The sequence below is a fragment of the Microtus pennsylvanicus genome, chromosome Y (genome assembly GCF_037038515.1).
Source record: "Microtus pennsylvanicus isolate mMicPen1 chromosome Y, mMicPen1.hap1, whole genome shotgun sequence".
Taxonomy (NCBI): Eukaryota; Metazoa; Chordata; class Mammalia; order Rodentia; family Cricetidae; genus Microtus; species Microtus pennsylvanicus.
In genome coordinates this window covers 8608758-8634310 of record NC_134602.1, presented here as the reverse complement: position 1 = coordinate 8634310, position 25553 = coordinate 8608758, and positions in this window count along the sequence as shown.

Here is a 25553-nt window from a genome sequence, read left to right as displayed (position 1 = left end):
GTCCCCTTAAGGTCTCATAACAGCACAGGAAGGTTTGTAAGACTGTCCCAGCAACAATTTAAAGCAATTCTAGGACACCAAAGATGCAGCAAATTTGGTTTATTGGTCATATAGATCGTTCTGATGGGAAAAAATGATGTAGCATTTAAAAAAAAACTGATTGGTGTACTCACGATGAATATGTGATATGGCACACACAGGCTTCTGGTTCTGAATACTTCATGCTCGGTGGGTTTTAGATATTGTCGTGACCCTGAACCTAGCTGGAGGCTTTGGGGCCTTGAAAGGACAAGACTTAATATTTCAGGACATCCTTGTACTTGGTTCCCACTGTTTACTGATTTCCTTACAGAGAATGAGCAGCCATCTACTCCTGCTGCCATGCCTTCCCCACATGAACAGAGAGAAGACCCTATACACACAGTTCGCTTGTATCACATGTGAAGGCATAAGTCACAAACAAACTCCCACAGCAGTTTAGAATTGTGATTAATAGAATGATTAGTTCTTGAAATAGGAAAAACTTAGAGATCACAATCCCTTACAAAAGCCCTCTGCAGGATCAGAAAAGGAGCCTAGTAGCCGGAAGGGAAGCTCAAGCAAGAGATCAAGCTGAAGGTAGAAGTTGATTTTTAAAAGAGAGAGAGACCACAACTCAATGGGCTGGTATCTCAGTGGCTATTCAGGAAACATCACAGAGAAAGGATCTGCTTCATGCATGAGAGTCACCGATGATTTCCCTTTAAAAAAAACCCATCAAAACTCCCAATAACATCATCAGCATTCAACAACATGTCTATGATTTCTTTGCCTTGCCTTTGATTGTGCAGTAAATGATGCTGATAGTTAATCTGTGCAATTAATGCAAATTTCCTTGTAACTGACTAGACAGAATTGACAGGTTATCTTAAACACAGCAGGGAGTCACTCTACGATGGAACTGGTTCATCATCACCTGTGTGACAGTGACATAATTAAGATCTTTCCTTTGTCTATAAATCTCATTATGTTCAACATGATATGTTGTCATACAGATTTCTTAGGGTTTTGTCCCACTGGTGGTTTCCTTGGTATGCTTACATAATTTTTGCCAGATCCAATCAGTTTTGCCATGCACTCTCAGCTCCACGTCATTATGTTCCCATTATGTTCCAGTCCAGGCATTTTAGACCTCTTGTAACTGTTGTAAGAGTATCTCATGTTCCACCTAAATGATTTAGGGTTTTATTTAGGCTGGGTTTTATCTTCCATCACTGAGTTCATTGACTTTCCTTGGGCGTAATTCCTGGGACACTGAGCCTAACTCCTGGGGGATTCCTCCAGTTATTTCTCCTTTCTTAGATAGTTTACACTCTCACTATTACTGTGAGAGTGTTTCTGTAGCAAATATTCTTCTCAAGATGAGAAGAAACTTCAATGTTACAATCCATTTGTTATTGTGATTTAAATACACACACACAAACACACACAAGTTAATGCACATACACTGATAATATCTCAATTTATGGGGCCATTCAGGGGATGTCAAGATCGATATCTCTGAGTGGTTCTCAGAAGGCCATAGGGTGACCCTCTCTAGTTACTTAACCAGGGAGGAGAAGTGGACCGCACTGTGACATGTCCCTAGGAACTATGTGTGCCTTGTCCCATAGTCAGACTGATGACTGACTATCTTGAAAACCACCATGGAACTTTTGTTTGGCAAATGATGGAGATCAAGTCAGGGTCAAAATCAGAAAACTAGATGGAGCTTCCAAGCTCCAGTGGAAGAGCAGATGGATGGAGAAAAAGAGCAAGGATGTCAGGAATATAAGGGCTTGGTCCACACTATGAGACACTGTGCCTGAACTAAGGGGATTTCAACTAATCCAGTGACCTGGGAATGAAAGAACATGGGATCAAACTGGAAGCTCTGAATGTGGCTGACAATTGGGGCAGACGGAGAAGCCAAAGATAATGGCACTTGCAATTGTCTGCATATCATACACTGGCTTTTTGTGATCATATTTTTTGTGGATGCATACCTTGCTAAATCTAGATGGATAAAGGGGGGCTTGGACTTCCCACAGCTCAAAGTACCCTGCCCTCTATTTGGACTGGTGTTTGAGTGGAGAGGTTTATTGGCAGAGCAAGAAGAATGTGGGAGGAGGAAGAGAAGTGGAAAGTTTGATAATTATTATTATGAAGTAATGGAAAAATCAATAGAAAATAACCAATGAGGACATTGGAGCTAGGAAAAAAAAACATTCATGTGAGTTGTTGACTCAAACCAAAAATTATTTTACAGAAAAAAAAACACATAAAGGCATTGAGTTACTTGGAAAATATGACTCAAGTAATTGGGAAGAAGATTGGCGATTTTATTTTGGGTCTTCATGGGGCTGTATGAGCAGCATTTTAGGACCTGTATGCTGCATATTTCTGGGGGTTAGTAGGGAAGAAACCTGGCTAGGAGGAGTTTTATGACATAAGTAGAGCCTTAATGATGTCACAAAGCTTTGGTTGGGGGTGGCAACTCTGTTCCACATGAAGCACTAGTCTTCTGTGAAGGTGGGCTTACTATCTTCACGGTGGCTGAGGAGGTCAGTTCAGCTCTTGGGCTCCACAACTGTTCAACCGAATTTCCAGAAGTTGGAATCTAGAGAGCCAAGATATTTTCTTTTGGTAAATATGTTTAGGAAGCAACTAGGACCACTGTAGTGAAAGAAAGGTTTCTTTCAAATCTGCTCTGGGTCCAAAATTTATGTCGTTAACAGCTCCTATATTTGATAGCTGGGGGACGGTTAATGTCGGGTATTCTCCCCACTCTATCTTTGCTAAAAATGTCCAATTCCTCAGTCCACTTAAATGGCAAAGATCCTCATTGTCCATATGTGTTTTAAAAGATAATTATTTCTAATAGGTGCTGTTGCACAGATTAAGGTTTCTTTCTTTTGGCAGTTTGACTCACAGTACTCACTTCTCTAATGAAGATACAGAATATCTTTATGTAATCAACCTGGATCTGGATCAGGAGACACAATAGAGAGAGCCAGTGGACTGGAGTGCCATGACCTTGGGCAGGTGGTTATAGATCAGCCAACTAACCAGTAGCTTGAGTGGTAAGGAGAGGAGTGGCTGTTCTTTGAATTCTTTGCCATCTGTTCAGATATTTCTTTCTCACTTTAGGTATAGGCATAGCTTCCTCTCTCATTGATATAGTAAGTCAGGAAGTAGGTTTCTCAGTAGAGGTCAATTGCATTTTGCAGCAGGAATATGTCTCTGATACACATATACTGAGCTGTAGACAAGAGTTTGATAATTTTCCTATTAATTTCTTAAGAACATATTCCATTTAGGTATCCAAATCTATTCAGCCCTGCCTTTTTCACCTGCTCCAAAGTTATTCCTAAAAAGAGCCTTGACCTCACATGCTCACCTTCTTATCCTTGCAGGCACTTATGGTGGAGGAAACCACTTTGTGTCTGATTTAAACTGAAGAGTTCTTCCTATGCAGAGATTGGCAGCTATGAAGCCCAAGCACAGAAACAGAGCCAAGAGACAGAGGAACAGGAGTGCTGTGGCCTATCTCAGAAAGTCTCCCGCCATGATGAAGATGCCTCTTAGTATGAGTTGCATGCCACCTCTCCAGAAGAAGAATGGGCCATCGCTCCAGAAGCAAAAACTTAGTAAGCCTTTTGAGGCCCTGGAGAATATTGTTGGCCGCAGAATTTCTCATGGCTGGAAGGAAGCCAATGAACCAGTCACCCATTGGAAAGCCATCATTCTAGATCAACTGCCAACATATCCCTCTCTCTATTTGTTGAAATATGATGGGATTGATTGTGTCTATGGCTTGGAGCTTCATAGTGATGAAAGGATTTTAAACCTGAAGATCCTGCCTAATAATGTGCCATTTCCTCAGGTGACAGACACTCATCTCTCAAACACCATAGTTGGCAGAGCAGTGAAACATACATTCATGGGCACAAATGGCTCTAAGAATGACTGGAACGGGATGGTCCTAGAAGAGGTGCCAATCATGAAGACCTGGTTTTATATTACCTACAAGAAAGATCCGGTCTTGTACATTTACCACCTCCTGGATGACTACCTGTAAGGCAACCTCCACATCATGCCAGGCTCTAAGGAAGAGTGGAGTGGCGTGGTCCCAGATGAGGTGCAGACCATAACGACCTGTTTCTACATTGTCAACGAGAATGATCCGGTCCTGTACCTTTACCACCATCATGATGATTCCATTGAAGGCAACCTCCACATCACGCCCGAATGTCCTCCAGGAGAGGTGACTTTGGAATTAGGCAGGGATTCCTTGGAGGGCAAAAGAGTGCAGTACAACAAAAAAGATGGAAACCAAGAGATAGGTAAAATTATTTGCCAAGTTCCCAACAAACCTTCTGTGTATTTCATCAAGTTTGATAATGACTTCCATATCTATGTCTATGATTTGGTGAAGATCTTTAAAGTGAAATTCTCAAATTTTGAGGGGCAGACTTAATTCTCTCTGTGGGAATGTGTGTTTTCAGAGATACCTCAGGTCTTCTATGAATCCTGGTATCTTTTCCAATGGATTATTCTTTCTCAAAGAATAAAAATTTGTTAACATGTTGTGTTATTTGGTCAATGATGGATTGTGTTTGGTGGATGGGGCATCACAGAAATACATGCCTTAAAACAAAGCAGGATTTATGGTCTTTTCCCCTTGGAGAGTAAAGGACTGGGGATGCGTGGTGTGGTAAAAGACAAGATGGCTGTCAAGGAAGCAGTGGAGGGGGGACAAAAAGTTGTATGATCTCGGGGCGGTATGTAGCTTGAGGGAAAACCATGTCAAATGGAAATATGTGACCGCTATCAGTGTGAGGTATTGGGACTTAAGAGGATAAAGAGTAGATTAATCAGGAAGGGACACAAATGTATACTCAAAATCAGAGAAAATTAGGTTTCATTTGATGAATGGTTTAATTCGTACTGGCTGTAAGTCAAAGGATGTTTGATCTCCACTAGAGCATGTTGCTTAGTGAAAAGTGTCTCCGCTCAGTTGCTCTTCTCCAGTAAGTTGGACAACAAGCTACCTACTTAGTTTTGCCAGAATTCTGTCTGCCACCTACTTTGTAACGCCTGGATTCAGTATGCCTTGAACTCTCATAGGTCTTATCCATGCCATACAACCCTTGTCAGTTCATTTAAATAATTGCCCTGCCATATCTGGAAAACAGTGTTCCCTTTCATTGATCATGTTCTGTAGGACTTGGGCTATAAAACTCATGAACACACTCACCCACACACAGGATAAACATGTACATATGATGCCCACTAGTGTGTGACATGCACACATATGATGCATGCACAGAACTCCATAATATCAGTAAAGTAGGGAATCCATGATGCCAGGTGGAGTCTGGCAAAGACCCCACACACCCATCAAACCGCCAAATACCAGTATGGTACTGATGTCTGACTCCCATCCTGTAAGGAACCTGCCGTCCTGTAACTGGGCTATTTTTGGTTCCTTCATCTTCACAAACTTGGTTAAAATGTTAGGGTTGTCAAACTGGGAGTTAGGGTCCAGCATGTAGATCAGCTGTCCCAGGTCAGGTGATTTGGCTACAATTTGGGTGAGAAATTGTACCAGGGAATTCTGGTACACCCTCTCCTCTTCTTCTCCCTGTCCTCATCATCACTCTTGTGGGTGGGCCTGGAGAAAAAAGAAGGTAAAATAGAATAAGCCTCCTCCTTAGTGGAAAACCTTGTCAATCCTTAATTTGACCTGTCTCTCTGAGGGAATGCAGCACATTTTTTCCTACTAGGTCTCCTCATTCATTGGTTCACTCATTTTTCCAATGAATGATTGAATTCATCCATTCTTCCTTGTCTCTATCTCTTCTTTCTTCCCTTCTTCCATTTCCCCCTTGATTGTAGAAATTTGAGCAGCAGGGCTGCATCCCCATGGGGCCGCCTTGTAAGGTTATGCTCCGAAATAACAACACAAAACTATTCATTTCAACACTGCCTGCCCCATTATTTTCAGCCTCTTAACCCATGTCTAATAATGTATGTTGCAGCACGAAGTGCGCTTAGAGGAAAGACTTAGCATGTCTGACCTGGTGGCTGGCTGTATCGCCATCTGCCTCAGAGTGCAGAGCTACCATTTCTGCCCATGGGAGAGGTGCATGGCATCTCTAAGCTCAATTCCTATTCCTCCCAGCATTCTCTTATGTTTGTTCCACCCACCTATGTTCTAACCTTTCAGGCCAAACACTTTCTTTATTTAATTAACCAATGACCTATACTCCATCATTACTCCTATTTCTGTTTAAACAAGAACGGAATCTTTAACTTTCACATAGCAAAATTACATATAACAAAACAGTTATCAAGCAAGAATTACAGTTACAATATTTATATCTATTTTATCTTTTATCATAACAATGGAAAACTATAACTATCTCTCTCTTCTTCAACTCCATCAGAGACTCCAGAATAATACAGTATTACCTAAGCAAACAAAAAGTAAGCCATTTTCAAACTCTAGAAATGACAGAGACATCTCGCTGCCTGGACAGTCACCCAAAGTTCCTCTGTACCGTTGGTTTTTCCATCCTCAGCCTACAGGCCCATAGTTTCCAGCAGACATTTCCATGAAGCAGGAAATTTCAAAGGCAGTCACTATCTGCTTGTCTTGAAGAATGTTTTGCTGACCCTTTCCTGAATCAGGAATACGAAAAGATCATCTCACCTTTAGGCAAGTTCAGTAGTCCTCTCTCTGAGTGTTTTCTGTGTACAGTTTATGCAACAACCCAGGCAAGAACAGTTTCTTCCCCATATGGCTATCAAACTCCATAAGGATCCTCTGTGATGCCCATCTTCTTCCTGAAGTAGATATGTGCTGCCAAGAGTAGAGTGTCTCACTGTCATGAAAAACCCTAAGGTGCTAAAACATTAAATACCCTATTTTGTAGTCTAGAGAGATAGGAATAATGCCTATCTAACTGAAGTATATATATATATATATATATATATATATATATATATATATATATATATATATATATATATATATATGTAGCTAGAAAATCTAACTAACATGACTACAAACTTGACTATTATTAATGATTATCCATTAATAACCTATATACATTATATTTTTAAATGAACTACACAATCACAATACCTTAATTAAGATCAAAAATGCATATACATTTAACAAAATTGACCTAAAATCTCTATCAGTAAAGCAAAATCTATACTAATGCAAATATTCATATCTATATCACATCCCACTTTAAATATAAAAGAACATTTATAAGCCATATTTGGGAACGTGGGTGCAGTTTTTTCTCTCCAAAATGCTTCCTGCTGAATGGTGGCATCATTATTGATTTATCTCAGTTGGCAGTTGAGCGAAGCAATTTTTTAAAGGTGTTCACAGTAACCTTTAAGTAGGGCGTGGTCCATCCTACCATATTAGTATAGAGGCATCCACAGACTATCACCCTCTGTGAAAACAAAATAGGAACTCCTTTCCAAAGCATCATGTCCTTAGATCCAAATTTCAAAGTCAAGGCATTTTCAAAATATCTATGTTGGATTATTTCAGCAGCTTTTATAAAGAAACATCTTTTAGCAGCCATTGCTACTGCCTCAAAATTCAAATGATTCAAAAAGAGCATAATAGCATACAATATCAAAATTCGCTGTGAATTTTCCATCTTTGTGCGCTTCAATTTAACCTCTATTTTGTTTATTTTCTTTTTTATTTTTTGCCTTTTGAGACAGGTTCTCTGTATCTTTGACCTGGAATAACTCTGTATACCTGTCTGTCCTTGAAGTCTCAGAGATCTGCCTCTCTCTGCCTTTCAGGCATTGGGATTAAAGGTGTATGCTACTACACATTGAACTCACAAAGATCTGTTTGTCTCTGCCTTCAAGGCACTGGGATTAAAGGCGTGTGCTACCTCACCATGAAGGTACAGAGGTCAATCTCCCTCTGCCTCCCATGTGTTGGGTTTACAGGTGTGTACTACCACACCCAACAACTCTTCCTTTTTTTAACTTTAAGAACTTCAAATTTTAGCCTGCACATATTTTTAACACACTGTAAATCATTTAAAAATTTTCTTTGTCTTTGAATCTCTCTTTACTCTATATCTCTCTTTGTTTTTCTGACCACATGAGTCTTTCATTTACCAAGCAATCTCAGTAGGACTAAAGCCGTGGCTTTGCTGGCCAGATGTAGCCCATTCCTTAGCTTGTGGCTGAGGTACCGAACAGAGCCGCATTCAGTGCCACAAGTCTACAGTGTTTAAAGGTCCTTGCCATCAAAGAGGCTGCAACAGACAACACTCAAGCCCTCTTTCTGTAGCTGGCCCTCCTTCCTCAAACAGTCAGAGTTTGCCCAGGCAGGATGGCCCAGAAAGCCGGCATTTTAAAACAACACAGTTTTTTTTCCTGCTACTGTTGAAAACATACAAGCATTCAGTTGGCTTTTATCAACACCATTTAAATGTTTTGTGGCAGGACCTCTTAAGGGCTGCAGGGTTTTGCAGCTGAAGCTGAGTCAGCAAGCCTCTTTTAGATGAGAGCCCTTGCTTTCTTCTAGCAAGCAGAGCAGACCGAGAAATCGCTGCTACCAAGAAAACATGCTTTACTCTTTCCCAAGCTTTCTCAGGCTTTCATTGGATTCAGTTGTCCACAAGGCTGCAAGCCATTCTGTAGTTATTTGAGCAGCGAGGCTGTGTCCCCAGCACCATGGCCGCATGAAGGTTATGCCTGAAATAAATACACAAACACTGTATTCTTTTAAACACTGCTGGCCCATTCGATTCAGCATTTTAACCCATTTCTAATAATCAGTGTAGTATAACGAGGTGCACTTACCAGGAAAAATTCAGCATGTCTGACATGGTGGCTGGCTGCATGGACATCTGCCTCAGAGAGCAGAGCTATGGCATCTGTCGGGGAGAGGGGAGCATGGCTTCTCTGAGCTCACTACCTCTTCCTCCCGGCATTCTATTTTGTTTACTCCACCTACCTATGTTCTAACCTATCAGCTGAAGCGGATTCTTTCTTTAATTAATCAATAAACTTCTTCTGTCACTTTGTCCTTTCAACAGCTTGCCCATATAAATCTCCCATGTTTCTTCTGTTGTATAATCTTTCATTTGTAAAGAACTTGCACTCTCAGGGGAGGATTTTTCTGACATCTCTGTGGATGGAGATCATATGAGGAAGATCAGATGAGCAACCATGACAACTCTAATGCTGTAGAGTTAGGTGGACCAGAGATTGATGGCTGACATCCCTGTGCTATGCATCAGATGCCCCTGAACTCTGGCCCTGTTGACAGACAGGCAGACATCAAATTGGTCACACATACTTAACTCATTCGGGTTCACAGATACTGTAAATGGAGTTTTAATTCTTATCCTAAACTAATAAAGAAACCAAGATTAGGAGAAGAGAAGAGCCTGAAGTAAGGCCTCAAAATGGGTCATTTTGCAAAGGAAAGGTTACCTGCCTCCATGTATGCTGTCTCCCCTTCTTAGTCAAATCCATCCTTCCAGTGTCTAGCTAACAGCTAACCATAGGATTGAACCCAACTGCCTTTGATTTCTGAAATAAGTGCTGTCCCCTTAAGGTCTCATAACAGCACAGGAAGGTTTGTAAGACTGTCCCAGCAACAATTTAAAGCAATTCTAGGACACCAAAGATGCAGCAAATTTGGTTTATTGGTAATATAGATCTTTCCGATGGGACAAAATAATGTAGCATTAAAAAAAAAGACAGATTGGTGTACTCACGATGAATTTATGTGATATGGCACACACAGGCTTCTAGTTCTAAACACTTCATGCTCGGTGGGGTTTGGAGATTGTCTTGACCCTGAACCTAGCTGGAGGCTTTGGGGCCTTGAAAGGACAAGACTTAATATTTCAGGACATCCTTGTACTTGGTCCCCACTGTTTACTGATTTCCTTACAGAGAATGAGCAGCCATCTACTCCTGCTGCCATGCCTTCCCCACATGAACAGAGAGAAGACCCTATACACACAGGTCGCTTATATCACATGTGAAGGCATAAGTCACAAACAAACTCCCACAGCAGTTTAGAATTGTGATTAATAGAATGATTAGTTCTTGAAAGGGGAAAAACTTAGAGATCACAATCCCTTACTGTAGTAATATGGACGGTGGCAGGGTTGCGTCCACAAATCCCCAGCCGCCTGGCTCGGCTAGCTTATGCCCCAAATAATTACACGGACACTGTATTCTTTTAAACACTGCTCTGCCCCATTTCTAATCATCTGTGTAGCGCCCCTAGGTGCGCTTACCGGGAAGATTCTAGCCTATGTCCATCCTGGGTTGGAGCTTCATAGCGTGCGTCTTCCCTGGAGCAGGTAGCATGGCGTCTCTCCTGTGTCTGCTCCGGAGAGCAGAGCTGCGGAGTCTGACCTCACTTCCTCTTCCTCCTGGCATTCTGTTCTGTCTACTCCTCCCACCTATCTTCTAACCAATGAAATGGGCTGAGGCAGTTCCTTTATTGCTTAGCCAATGAAATCAACAGATTGATATATGACACTCCCACATCACTTCCACTTTTTCTGTTTAAACAAAAAAAGGAAGGCTTTAACCTTAACATAGCAAAATTACATATAACAAAACAGTTATCAAGTAAAAATTACATCAGAAACATTCATACATATAACAAAATTAACCGTAAATCTCTATCAATAAAGCAAAATCTATACTAATGCAAATTATTCATGTCTATATCATATCCCCCTTTAAATGTAAAAGAACATTTATAAACTATATTTGGGAACATGGGCGCAGTTTTTTCTCTCCAAACTGCTTCCTGCTGAATGGGGGCGCTGTTAATCAGATCATTTAGGGTGTAACCTGTGTGCCAGGTTTATCTCAGTTGGCAGTTGAGTGACGTAATTTTTTGAGGGCGTTCACAGGAACATTTCAGGAGGTCGTGGTCTATCATACCAAATCGGGATAGAAGAAATCCAAAGGGTCTGGTCCTCTGTGAAAACAAAAGAAGACTCTCTCCAAAGCATCATTTCCTTAGACCCAAATTCTGATATCATACCCTCATGATATCCGTTCTGGTTCCACTGGGCAGCCCATATAATGAAATGTCTCTCTGTACTTAGCTCCTTCACAGTCAAAAATTTTAAAGAAAACACAATAATACAAAGAATCCAGACTCTCTGTGAATTTTTCTTTACGCGGCTTATTTTTACTCTATCACTTTACTTTATTCTGTCTCTTTAAAGACTTTACCTTTTTTTTTTTTTTAAAAACCATTAACTTTATTCTCTATATTCTTTTTCTTCTCTCTCCCAAGCCTACGTACATTCATCCAACAGTGTGACTCGTTTAGTGGTCTGAATCTGTCCTATTGTGAATCTGCAATTTTTTACTATCCAGGAGCACTTGTGATTTGCGCCTTTAAATCACTAGGCGCTTAAGAATCTAAGCTGTGACATTCCTACGTTAACTTTTTGCTTTTTGAGCGCACATCTGTAGACCAGGCTGTCTTTGAACTCTCAGAGATCCGCCTGTCTCTGCCTCCCAGGCATTGGGATTAAAGGTGTTTGCTACTACACCTTGAACTCACAGAGATCTGTTTGTCTCTGCCTTCTAGGCACTGGGATTAAAGGCGTGTGCTACCACACCTTGAAGTCACAGAGGTCTATCTCCCTCTGCCTCCCAAGTGTTGGGATTAAAGGTGTGTACACACAACAACTCTCTTCCTTTTTTTTTTGTTTTTTGCTTTAAGAACTTCAACTTTCAGCTTGCATATATTTTAACACACTTTAAACCACTCAGAAATTTTCTCTGTCTTTGAATCTCTCTTTAACTGTATATCTCTTTTTTTCTGACCACGTGAGTCTTTAATTTGCCAAGCAATCTCAGTAGGACTAAAGGCATGGCTTTGCCAGCTAGATCCAGTCCATTCCTTAGCTTTCCAGCCTCATGGCAGATATACAGGCTGCAGCCATGTTTATAGCCACACCTCTATGGCGGTTCAAGGTCCCTGCCAGCCAGCAAGCTACAACAGACAACACTCAAATCCTCTCTCGGTAGCTGGCCCTCCTGCCTCAAACAGTCAGAGTTTGCCCTGGCAGGATGGCCCAGAAATCCGGCATTTTTAAACAGCGCAGCTTTTTTCCTGCTATGGCTGAAAACCGAAAAACATGCGTTCAGCTTTTCGTCAACACTGTTTAAGTGTTTCGTGGCAGGACCTCTTAATGAGCTGCAGGCTTTGCAGCTGAAGCTGAGTCAGGAAGCCTCTCTTAGATGAGGCGCTTGCTTGCCTCTAGCAAGTAGAGCAGACCCAAGAAATTGCCGTAAGAAACATGCTTTACTCTATTCTTTTCTAAGCTTTCTCAGGCTTTCTGTGGACTCAGTTAGCCACACGTCTGGGCGTCATTTGTAGTAATATGGACGGCGTCAGGGTTGCGTCCCCAAATCCCCAGCCGCCTGGCCCGGCTAGCTCAGTCGGTAGAGCATGGGACTCTTAATCCCAGGGTCGTGGGTTCGAGCCCCACGTTGTGCGCCATTTGTAGTAATATGGACGGCGGCAGGGTTGCGTCCCCAAATCCCCAGCTGCCTGGCTCGGCTAGCTTATGCCCCAAGTAATTACACGGACACGGTATTCTTTTAAACACTGCTCTGGCCCATTTCTAATCATCTGTGTAGCGCCCCTAGGTGCGCATACCGGGAAGATTCTAGCCTAAGTCCATCCTGGGTTGGAGCTTCATAGCGTGCGTCTTCCCTGGAGCAGGTAGCATGGCGTCTCTCCTGCGTCTGCTCCGGAGAGCAGAGCTGCGGAGTCTGACCTCACTTCCTCTTCCTCCTGGCATTCTGTTCTGTCTACTCCTCCCACCTATCTTCTAACCAATGAAATGGGCCGAGGCAGTTCCTTTATTGCTTAGCCAATGAAATCAACAGATTGATATATGACACTCCCACATCACCTTACAAAAGCCCTCTGCAGGATCAGAAAAGGAGCCTAGTAGCCGGAAGGGAAGCTCAAGCAAGAGATCAAGCTGAAGGTAGAAGTTGATTTTTAAAAGAGAGAGAGACCACAACTCAATGGGCTGGTATCTCAGTGGCTATTCAGGAAACATCACAGAGAAAGGATCTGCTTCATGCATGAGTGTCACCGATGATTTCCCTTTAAGAAAAAAACCCATCAAAACTCCCAATAACATCATCAGCATTCAACAACATGTCTATGATTTCTTTGCCTTGCCTTTGATTGTGCAGTAAATGATGCTGATAGTTAATCTGTGCAATTAATGCAAATTTCCTTGTAACTGACTAGACAGAATTGACAGGTTATCTTAAACACAGCAGGGAGTCACTCTACGATGGAACTGGTTCATCATCACCTGTGTGACAGTGACATAATTAAGATCTTTCCTTTGTCTATAAATCTCATTATGTTCAACATGATATGTTGTCATACAGATTTCTTAGGGTTTTGTCCCACTGGTGGTTTCCTTGGTATGCTTACATAATTTTTGCCAGATCCAATCAGTTTTGCCATGCACTCTCAGCTCCACGTCATTGTGTTCCCCTTATGTTCCAGTCCAGGCATTTTAGACCTCTTGTAACTGTTGTAAGAGTATCTCATGTTCCACCTAAATGATTTAGGGTTTTATTTAGGCTGGGTTTTATCTTCCATCACTGAGTTCATTGACTTTCCTTGGGCGTAATTCCTGGGACACTGAGCCTAACTCCTGGGGGATTCCTCCAGTTATTTCTCCTTTCTTAGATAGTTTACACTCTCACTATTACTGTGAGAGTGTTTCTGTAGCAAATATTCTTCTCAAGATGAGAAGAAACTTCAATATTACAATCAATTTGTTCTTGTGATTTAAATACACACACACAAACACACACAAGTTAAAGCACATACACTGATGATATCTCAATTTATGGGGCCATTCTGGGGATGTCAAGATCGATATCTCTCGAGTGGTTCTCAGAAGGCCATAGGGTGACCCTCTCTAGGTACTTAAGCAGGGGGGAGAAGTTGACCGCACTGTGAAATGTCCCTAGGAACTATGTGTGCCTTGTCCCATAGTCAGACTGATGATTGACTATCTTGAAAACCACCATGGAACTTTTGTTTGGCAAATGATGTAGATCAAGTCAGGGTCAAAATCAGAAAACTAGATGGAGCTTCCAAGCTCCAGTGGAAGAGCAGATGGATGGAGAAAAAGAGCAAGGATGTCAGGAATATAAGGGCTTGGTCCACACTATGAGACACTGTGCCTGAACTAAGGGGATTTCAACTAATCCAGTGACCTGGGAATGAAAGAACATGGGATCAAACTGGAAGCTCTGAATGTGGCTGACAATTGGGGCAGACGGAGAAGCCAAAGATAATGGCACTTGCAATTGTCTGCATATCATACACTGGCTTTTTGTGATCATATTTTTTGTGGATGCATACCTTGCTAAATCTGGATGGATGAAGGGTGGGCTTGGACTTCCCACAGCTCAAAGTACCCTGCCCTCTATTTGGACTGGTGTTTGAGTGGAGAGGTTTATTTGTGGAGCAAGAAGAATGTGGGAGGAGGAAGAGAAGTGGAAAGTTTGATAATTATTATTATGAAGTAATGGAAAAATCAATAGAAAATAACCAATGAGGACATTGGAGCTAGGAAAAAAAAACATTCATGTGAGTTGTTGACTCAGACCAAAAATTATTTTACAGAAAAAAAACACATAAAGGGGTTGAGTTGCTTGTTAAATATGACTCAAGTAATTGGGAAGAAGATTGGGGTTTTTATTTTGGGTCTTCATGGGGCTGTATGAGCAGCATTTTAGGACCTGTATGCTGGATATTTCTGGGGGTTAGTAGGGAAGAAACCTGGCTAGGAGGAGTTTTATGACATAAGTAGAGCCTTGATGATGTCACACAGCTTTGGTTGGGGGTAGCAACTCTGTTCCACATGAAGCACTAGTCTTCTGTGAAGGTGGGCTTACTATCTTCACGGTGGCTGAGGAGGTCAGTTCAGCTCTTGGGCTCCACAACTGTTCAACCGAATTTCCAGAAGTTGGAATCTAGAGAGCCAAGATATTTTCTTTTGGTATATATGTTTAGGAAGCAACTAGGACCTCTGTAGTCAAAGAAAGGTTTCTTTCAAATCTGCTCTGGGTCCAAAATTTATGTCGTTAACAGCTCCTATATTTGATAGCTGGGGGACGGTTAATGTCAGGTATTCTCCCCACTCTATCTTTGCTAAAAATGTCCAATTCCTCAGTCCACATAAATGGCAAAGATCCTCTTTGTCCATATGTGTTTTAAAAGATAATTATTTCTAATAGGTGCTGTTGCACAGATTAATGTTTCTTTCTTTTGGCAGTTTGACTCACAGTACTCACTTCTCTAATGAAGATACAGAATATCTTTATGTAATCAACCTGGATCTGGATCAGGAGACACATTAGAGAGAGCCAGTGGACTGGAGTGCCATGACCTTGGGCAGGTGGTTATAGATCAGCCAACTAACCAGTAGCTTGAGTGGTAAGGAGAGGAGTGGCTGCTCTTTGAATTCTTTGCCATCTGTTCAGATATTTCTTTCTCACTTTAGGTATAGGCATAGCTTCCTCTCTCATTGATATAGTAAGTCAGGAAGTAGGTTTCTCAGTAGAGGTCAATTGCATTTTGCAGCAGGAATATGTCTCTGATACACATATACTGAGCTGTAGACAAGAGTTTGATAATTTTCCTATTAATTTCTTAAGAACATATTCCATTTAGGTATCCAAATCTATTCAGCCCTGCCTTTTTCACCTGCTCCAAAGTTATTCCTAAAAAGAGCCTTGACCTCACATGCTCACCTTCTTATCCTTGCAGGCACTTATGGTGGAGGAAACCACTTTGTGTCTGATTTAAACTGAAGAGTTCTTCCTATGCAGAGATTGGCAGCTATGAAGCCCAAGCACAGAAACAGAGCCAAGAGACAGTGGAACAAGAGTGCTGTGGCCTATCTCAGAAAGTCTCCCACCATGATGAAGATGCCTCTTAGTATGAGTTGCATGCCACATCTCCAGAAGAAGAATGGGCCATCGCTCCAGAAGCAAAAACTTAGTAAGCCTTTTGAGACCCTGGAGAATATTGTTGGCCGCAGAATTTCTCATGGCTGGAAGGAAGCCAATGAACCAGTCACCCATTGGAAAGCCATCATTCTAGATCAACTGCCAACATATCCCTCTCTCTATTTGTTGAAATATGATGGGATTGATTGTGTCTATGGCTTGGAGCTTCATAGTGATGAAAGGATTTTAAACCTGAAGATCCTGCCTATTAATGTGCAATTTCCTCAGGTGACAGACATTCATCTCTCAAACACCATAGTTGGCAGAGCAGTGAAACATACATTCATGGGCACAAATGGATCTAAGAATGACTGGAACGGGATGGTCCTAGAAGAGGTGCCAATCATGAAGACCTGGTTTTATATTACCTACAAGAAAGATCCAGTCTTGTACATTTACCACCTCCTGGATGACTACCTGGAAGGCAACCTCCACATCATGCCAGGCTCTAAGGAAGAGTGGAGTGGCGTGGTCCCAGATGAGGTGCAGACCATAACGACCTGTTTCTACATTGTCAACGAGAATGATCCGGTCCTGTACCTTTACCACCATCATGATGATTCCATTGAAGGCAACCTCCACATCACGCCCGAATGTCCTCCAGGAGAGGTGACTTTGGAATTAGGCAGGGATTCCTTGGAGGGCAAAAGAGTGCAGTACAACAAAAAAGATGGAACCCAAGAGATAGGTAAAATTATTTGCCAAGTTCCCAACAAACCTTCTGTGTATTTCATCAAGTTTGATAATGACTTCCATATCTATGTCTATGATTTGGTGAAGATCTGTTAAAGTGAAATTCTCAAATTTTGAGGGGCAGACTTAATTCTCTCTTTGGGAATGTGTTTTTTCAGAGATACCTCAGGTCTTCTATGAATCCTGGTATCTTTTCCAGTGGATTATTCTTTCTCAAAGAATAAAAATTTGTTAACATGTTGTGTTATTTGGTCAATGATGGATTGTGTTTGGTGGATGGGGCATCACAGAAATACATGCCTTAAAACAAAGCAGGATTTATGGTCTTTTCCCCTTGGAGAGTAAAGGACTGGGGATGCGTGGTGTGGTAAAGGACAAGATGGCTGTCAAGGAAGCAGTGGAGAGGGGACAAAAAGTTGTATGACCTCGGGGCGGTATGAAGCTTAATGGAAAACCATGTCAAATGGAAAGATGTGACCGATATCAGCGTGAGGTATTGGGACTTAAGAGGATAAAGAGTAGATTAATCAGGAAGGGACACAAATGTATACTCAAAATCAGAGAAAATTAGGTTTCATTTGATGAATTGTTTAATTCGTACTGGCTGTAAGTCAAAGGATGTTTGATCTCCACTAGAGCATGTTGCTTAGTGAAAAGTGTCTCCGCTCAGTTGCTCTTCTCCAGTAAGTTGGACATCAAGCTACCTACTTAGTTTTGACAGAATTCTGTCTGCCACCTACTTTGTCATGCCTGGATTCGGTATGCCTTGAACTCTCATAGGTCTTATCCATGCCATCCAACCCTTGTCAGTTCATTTAAATAATTGCCCTGCCATATCTGGAAAACAGTGTTCCCATTCATTGATCATGTTCTGTAGTACTTGGGCTATAAAACTCATGAAGACACTCACCCACACACAGGATAAACATGTACATATGATGCCCACTAGTGTGTGACATGCACACATATGATGAATGCACCGAACTCCATAATATCAGTAAAGTAGGGAATCCATGATGCTAGGTGGAGTCTGGCAAAGACCCCACACACTCATCAAATCGCCGAATACCAGTATGGTACTGATGTCTGACTCCCATCTTGTAAGGAACCTGCCATCCTGTAACTGGGCTATTTTTGGTTCCTTCATCTTCACAAACTTGGTTAAAATGTTAGAGTTGTCAAACTGGGAGTTAGGGTCCAGCATGTAGATCAGCTGTCCCAGGTCAGGTGATTTGGCTACAATTTGGGTGAGAAATTGTACCAGGGAATTCTGGTACACCCTCTCCTCTTCTTCTCCCTGTCCTCATCATCACTCTTGTGGGTGGGCCTGGAGAAAAAAGAAGGTAAAATGGAATAAGCCTCCTCCTTAGTGGAAAACCTTGTCAATCCTTAATTTGACCTGACTCTCTGAGGGAATGCAGCACATTTTTTCCTACTAGGTCTCCTCATTCATTGGTTCACTCATTTTTCCAATGAATGATTGAATTCATCCATTCTTCCTTGTCTCTCTCTCTTCTTTCTTCCCTTCTTCCATGTCCCCCTTGATTGTAGAAATTTGAGCAGCAGGGTTGCATCCCCATGGGGCCGCCTTGTAAGGTTATGCTCCGAAATAACAACACAAAACTATTCATTTCAACACTGCCTGCACCATTATTTTCAGCCTCTTAACCCATGTCTAATAATGTATGTTGCAGCACGAGGTGCGCTTAGAAGGAAAGATTTAGCATGTCTGACCTGGTGGCTGGCTGTATCGCCATCTGCCTCAAGGTACCATTTCTGCCCATGGAAGAGGTGCATGGCATCTCTAAGCTCAATTCCTATTCCTCCCAGCATTCTCTTATGTTTATTCCACCCACCTATGTTCTAACCTTTCAGGCCAAACAGTTTCTTTATTTAATTAACCAATGACCTATACTCCATCATTACTCCTATTTCTGTTTAAACATGAACGAAATCTTTAACTTTAACATAGCAAAATTACATATAACAAAACAGTTATCAAGCAAGAATTACAGTTACAATATTTATATCTATTTTATCTTTTATCATAACAATGGAAAACTATAACTATCAACTCCATCAGAGACTCCAGAATAATACAGTGTTACCTAAGCAAACAAAAAGTAAGCCATTTTCAAACTCTAGAAATGACAGAGACATCTCGCTGCCTGGACAGTCACCCAAAGTTCCTCTGTACCGTTGGTGTTTCCATCCTCAGCCTACAGGCCCATAGTTTCCAGCAGACATTTCCATGAAGCAGGAAATTTCAAAGGCAGTCACTATCTGCTTGTCTTGAAGAATGTTTTGCTGACCCTTTCCGAATCAGGAACATGAAAAGATCATCTCGCCTTTCGGCAAGTTCAGTAGTCCTCTCTCTGAGTGTTTTCTGTGTACAGTTTATGCAACAATCCAGGCAAGAGCAGTTTCTTCCCCAAATGGCTATCTAACTCCATAAGGATCCTCTTTGATGCCCATCTTCTTCCTGAAGTAGATATGTGCTGCCAAGAGTAGAGTGTCTCACTGTCATGAAAAACCCTAAGGTATTAAAACATTAAATAGCCTGATTTGTAGTCTAGAGAGATATGAATAATGCCTATCTGACTGAAATATATATATCTATGTAGCTAGAAAATCTAACTAACATGACTACAAACTTGACTATTATTAATGATTATCCATTAATAACCTATATACATTATATTTTAAATGGACTACACAATCACAATACCTTAATTAAGATCAAAAATGCATATACATATAACAAAATTGACCTAAACTCTCTATCAGTAAAGCAAAATCTATACTAATGCAAATATTCATATCTATATCACATCCCACTTTAAATGTAAAAGAATGTTTATAAGCCATATTTGGGAACGTGGGTGCAATTTTTTCTCTCCAAAATGCTTCCTGCTGAATGGTGGCATCATTATTGATTTATCTCAGTTGGCAGTTGAGCGAAGCAATTTTTTAAAGGTGTTCACAGCAACCTTTAAGTAGGGCGTGGTCCATCCTACCATATTAGTATAGAGGCATCCACAGACTATCACCCTCTGTGAAAACAAAATAGAAACTCCTTTCCAAAGCATCATGTCCTTAGATCCAAATTTCAAAGTCAAGGCATTTTCAAAATATCTATGTTGGATTATTTCAGCAGCTTTTATAAAGAAACATCTTTTAGCAGCTATTGCTACTGCCTCAAAATTCAAATGATTCAAAAAGAGCATAATAGCATACAATATCAAAATTCGCTGTGAATTTTCCATCTTTGTGCACTTCAATTTAACCTCTATTTTGTTTATTTTTCTTTTTTATTTTTTTGCTATTTGAGACAGGTTCTCTGTATCTTTGACCTGGAATAACTCTGTATACCTGTCTGTCCTTGAAGTCTCAGAGATCTGCCTCTCTCTGCCTTTCAGGCATTGGTATTAAAGGTGTATGGACTACACATTGAACTCACAAAGATCTGTTTGTCTCTGCCTTCAAGGCACTGGGATTAAAGGCGTGTGCTACCTCACCGTGAAGGTTCAGAGGTCAATCTCCCTCTGCCTCTCATGTGTTGGGTTTACAGGTGTGTACTACCACACCCAACAACTCTCTTCCTTTTTTTAACTTTAAGAACTTCAAATTTTAGCCTGCACATATTTTTAACACACTGTAAATCATTTCAAATATTTCTTTGTCTTTGAATCTCTCTTTACTCTATTTCTCTCTCTGTTTTTCTGACCACATGAGTCTTTCATTTACCAAGCAATCTCAGTAGGACTAAAGCCGTGGCTTTGCTGGCCAGATGTAGCCCATTCCTTAGCTTTCTGCCATCCCAACCTTGTGGCTGAGGTACCGAACAGAGCCAATTCAGTGCCACAAGTCTACAGTGTTTCAAGGTCCTTGCCATCAAAGAGGCTGCAACAGACAACACTCAAGCCCTCTTTCTGTAGCTGGCCCTCCTTCCTCAAACAGTCAGAGTTTGCCCAGGCAGGATGGCCCAGAAAGCCGGCATTTTAAAACAACACAGTTTTTTTTCCTGCTACTGCTGAAAACATACAAGCATTCTGTTGGCTTTTATCAACACCATTTAAATGTTTTGTGGCAGGACCTCTTAAGGGCTGCAGGGTTTTGCAGCTGAAGCTGAGTCAGCAAGCCTCTTTTAGATGAGAGCCCTTGCTTTCTTCTAGCAAGCAGAGCAGATCGAGAAATCGCTGCTACCAACAAAACATGCTTTACTCTTTCCCAAGCTTTCTCAGGCTTTCAGTGGATTCAGTTGTCCACAAGGCTGCAAGCCATTCTGTAGTTATTTGAGCAGCGAGGCTGTGTCCCCAGCACCACGGCCGCATGAAAGTTATGCCTGAAATAAATACACAAAAACTGTATTCTTTTAAACACTGCTGGCCCATTCGATTCAGCATTTTAACCCATTTCTAATAATCAGTGTAGTTAACGAGTTGCAGATACCAGGAAAAATTCAGCATGTCTGACATGGTGGCTGGCTGCATCGACATCTGCCTCAGAGAGCAGAGCTATGGCATCTGCCGGGGAGAGGGGAGCATGGCTTCTCTGAGCTCACTACCTCTTCCTCCCGGCATTCTATTTTGTTTACTCCACATACCTATGTACTAACCTATCAGCTGAAGTGGATTCTTTCTTTAATTAATCAATAAACTTCTTCTGTCACTTTATCCTTTCAACAGCTTGCCCATATAAATCTCCCATGTGTCTTCTGTTGTATAATCTTTCATTTGTAAAAAACTTGCACTCTCAGGGGAGGATTTTTCTGACATCTCTGTGGATGGAGATCATATGAGGAAGATCAGATGAGCAACCATGACAACTCTAATGCTGTAGAGTTAGGTGGACCAGAGATTGATTGCTGACATTCCTGTGCTATGCATCAGATGCCCCTGAACTCTGGCCCTGTTGACAGACAGGCAGACATCAAGTTGGTCACACATACTTAACTCATTCAGGTTCACAGATACTGTAAATGGAGTTTTAATTCTTCTCCTAAACTAATAAAGAAACCAAGATTAGGAGAAGAGAAGAGCCTGAAGTAAGGCCTCAAAATGGGTCATTTTGCAAAGGAAAGGTTACCTGCCTCCATGTATGCTGTCTCCCTTTCTTAGTCAAATCCATCCTTCCAGTGTCTAGCTAACAGCTAACCAAAGGATTGAACCCAACTGCCTTTGATTTCTGAAATAACTGCTGTCCCCTTAAGGTCTCATAACAGCACAGGAAGGTTTGTAAGACTGTCCCAGCAACAATTTAAAGCAATTCTAGGACACCAAAGATGCAGCAAATTTGGTTAATTGGTAATATAGATCGTTCCGATGGGACAAAATAATTTAGAATTAAAAAAAAAAAAACAGATTGGTGTACTCACGATGAATTTATGTGATATGGCACACACAGGCTTCTGGTTCTGAATACTTCATGCTCGGTGGGTTTTGGAGATTGTCGTGACCCTGAACCTAGCTGGAGGCTTTGGGGCCTTGAAAGGACAAGACTTAATATTTCAGGACATCCTTGTACTTGGTCCCCACTGTTTACTGATTTCCTTACAGAGAATGAGCAGCCATCTACTCCTGCTGCCATGCCTTCCCCACATGAACAGAGAGAAGACCCTATAAACACAGGTCGCTTGTATCACATGTGAAGTCATAAGTCACAAACAAACTCCCACAGCAGTTTAGAATTGTGATTAATAGAATGATTAGTTTTTGAAAGGGGAAAAACTTAGAGATCACAATCCCTTACAAAAGCCCTCTGCAGGATCAGGAAAGGAGCCTAGTAGCCGGAAGGGAAGCTCAAGCAAGAGATCAAGCTGAAGGTAGAAGTTGCTTTGTAAAAGAGAGAGAGACCACAACTCAATGGGCTGGTATCTCAGTGGCTATTCAGGAAACATCACAGAGAAAGGATCTGCTTCATGCATGAGAGTCACCGATGAGAGTCACCCTTTAAGAAAAAAAACCCATCAAAACTCCCAATAACATCATAAGCATTAACAACATGTCTATGATTTCTTTGCCTTGCCTTTGATTGTGCAGTAAATGATGCTGATAGTTAATCTGTGCAATTAATGCAAATTTCCTTGTAACTGACTAGACAGAATTGACAGGTTATCTTAAACACAGCAGGGAGTCACTCTACGATGGAACTGGTTCATCATCACCTGTGTGACAGTGACATAATTAAGATCTTTCCTTTGTCTATAAATCTTATTATGTTCAACATGATATGTTGTCATACAGATTTCTTAGGGTTTTGTCCCACTGGTGGTTTCCTTGATATGCTTATATAATTTTTGCAAGATCCAATCAGTTTTGCCATGCACTCTCAGCTCCACGTCATTGTGTTCCCCTTATGTTCCAGTCCAGGTATTTTAGACCTCTTGTAACTGTTGTAAGAGTATCTCATGTTCCACCTAAATGATTTAGGGATTTATTTAGGCTGGGTTTTATCTTCCATCACTGAGTTCATTGACTTTCCATGGGCGTAATTCCTGGGACACTGAGCCTAACTCCTGGGGGATTCCTCCAGTTATTTCTCCTTTCTTAGATAGTTTACACTCTCACTATTAGTGTGAGAGTGTTTCTGTAGCAAATATTCTTCTCAAGATGAGAAGAAACATCAATGTTACAATCCATTTGTTATTGTGATTTAAATACACACACACAAACACACACAAGTTAATGCACATAAACTGATGATATCTCAATTTATGGGGCCATTCTGGGGATGTCAAGATCGATATCTCTCGAGTGGTTCTCAGAAGGCCATAGGGTGACCCTCTCTAGGTCCTTAAGCAGGGAGGAGAATTTGACCGCACTGTGACATGTCCCTAGGAACTATGTGTGCCTTGTCCCATAGTCAGACTGATGACTGACTATCTTGAAAACCACCATGGAACTTTTGTTTGGCAAATGATGGAGATCAAGTCAGGGTCAAAATCAGAAAACTAGATGGAGCTTCCAAGCTCCAGTGGAAGAGCAGATGGATGGAGAAAAAGAGCAAGGATGTCAGGAATATAAGGGCTTGGTCTACACTATGAGACACTCTGCTTGAACTAAGGGGATTTCACCTAATCCAGTGACCTGGGAATGAAAGAACATGGGATCAAACTGGAAGCTCTGAATGTGGCTGACAATTGGGGCAGACGAGAAGCCAAAGATAAAGGCACTTGCAATTGTCTGCATATCATACACTGGCTTTTTGTGATCATATTTTTTGTGGATGCATACCTTGCTAAATCTGGATGGATGAAGGGTGGGCTTGGACTTCCCACAGCTCAAAGTACCCTGCCCTCTATTTGGACTGGTGTTTGAGTGGAGAGGTTTATTTGCGGAGCAAGAAGAATGTGGGAGGAGGAAGAGAAGTGGAAAGTTTGATAATTATTATTATGAAGTAATGGAAAAATCAATAGAAAATAACCAATGAGGACATTGGAGTTAGGAAAAAAAAACATTCATGTGAGTTGTTGACTCAGACCAAAAATTATTTTTCAGAAAAAAAAAACAAATAAAGGGGTTGAGTTACTTGGAAAATATGACTCAAGTAATTGGGAAGAAGATTGGGGTTTTTATTTTGGGTCTTCATGGGGCTGTATGAGCAGCATTTTAGGACCTGTATGCTGGATATTTCTGGGGGTTAGTAGGGAAGAAACCTGGCTAGGAGGAGTTTTATGACATAAGTAGAGCCTTGATGATGTCACAAAGCTTTGGTTGGGGGTGGCAACTCTGTTCCACATGAAGCACTAGTCTTCTGTGAAGGTGGGCTTACTATCTTCACGGTGGCTGAGGAGGTCAGTTCAGCTCTTGGGCTCCACAACTGTTCAACCGAATTTCCAGAAGTTGGAATCTAGAGAGCCAAGATATTTTCTTTTGGTAAATATGTTTAGGAAGCAACTAGGACCTCTGTAGTCAAAGAAAGGTTTCTTTCAAATCTGCTCTGGGTCCAAAATTTATGTCGTTAACAGCTCTATATTTGATAGCTGGGGGACGGTTAATGTCAGGTATTCTCCCCACTCTATCTTTGCTAAAAATGTCCAATTCCTCAGTCCACTTAAATGGCAAAGATTCTCTTTGTCCATATGTGTTTTAAAAGATAATTATTTCTAATAGGTGCTGTTGCACAGATTAAGGTTTCTTTCTTTTGGCAGTTTGACTCACAGTACTCACTTCTCTAATGAAGATACAGAATATCTTTATGTAATCAACCTGGATCTGGATCAGGAGACACAATAGAGAGAGCCAGTGGACTGGAGTGCCATGACCTTGGGCAGGTGGTTATAGATCAGCCAACTAACCTGTAGCTTGAGTGGTAATGAGAGGAGTGGCTGTTCTTTGAATTCTTTGCCATCTGTTAAGATATTTCTTTCTCACTTTAGGTATAGGCATAGCTTCCTCGCTCATTGATGTAGTACGTCAGGAAGTAGGTTTCTCAGTAGAGGTCAATTGCATTTTGCTGCAGGAATATGTCTCTGATACACATATACTGAGCTGTAGACAAGAGTTTGATAATTTTCCTATTAATTTCTTAAGAACATATTCCATTTAGGTATCCAAATCTATTCAGCCATGCCTTTTTCACCTGCTCCAAAGTTATTCCTAAAAGAGCCTTGACCTCACATCCTCACCTTCTTATCCTCGCAGGCACTTATGGTGGAGGAAACCACTTTGTGTCTGATTTAAACTGAAGAGTTCTTCCTATGCAGAGATTGGCAGCTATGAAGACCAAGC